At 38.0% G+C, this 353-nt stretch overlaps 1 protein-coding gene across 8 annotated transcripts in view; it reads right to left on the minus strand.

Annotated features, from left to right (window-relative positions):
• Positions 1–353, minus strand: part of septin6 (septin 6) — a 33,620-nt gene that overhangs the window by 31,416 nt on the left and 1,851 nt on the right. The gene's annotated exons all lie outside the window — the stretch shown is intronic.

The following is a 353-nucleotide window of genomic DNA, read 5'->3' on the forward strand; positions in this document are numbered from 1 at the left end:
ACCCACTTAGTCATTATATCCACATCACTATTGATTATTTATCAAAAGTCTCATTGTGTAAAATATTTTGTGAAAGCACCAATAGTCAACACTACAATGTTGTTGCAGTATTAATAGAGTTATTTGTATACAAATACTGTGATATTTGATTTTCTCCATATCGCCCAGCCCTAATGTGAACCCAGAGCATATAACTAATCATGGTGGCCAATGCTGACTGGCCCAAAGTAATCTAAGCGGGTCATTTACTGAGCAATGTGCTTTGCATCTTGTGGAAAAGCCGGACTTTCATTAAAGCAAATAAGTCATTTTAGCCTGAGGAGGGAGAGAGAGAGAGAGAGAGAGAGAGAGAG

This window comes from Etheostoma spectabile, chromosome 10 (genome assembly GCF_008692095.1).
Source record: "Etheostoma spectabile isolate EspeVRDwgs_2016 chromosome 10, UIUC_Espe_1.0, whole genome shotgun sequence".
Taxonomy (NCBI): domain Eukaryota; kingdom Metazoa; phylum Chordata; class Actinopteri; order Perciformes; family Percidae; genus Etheostoma; species Etheostoma spectabile.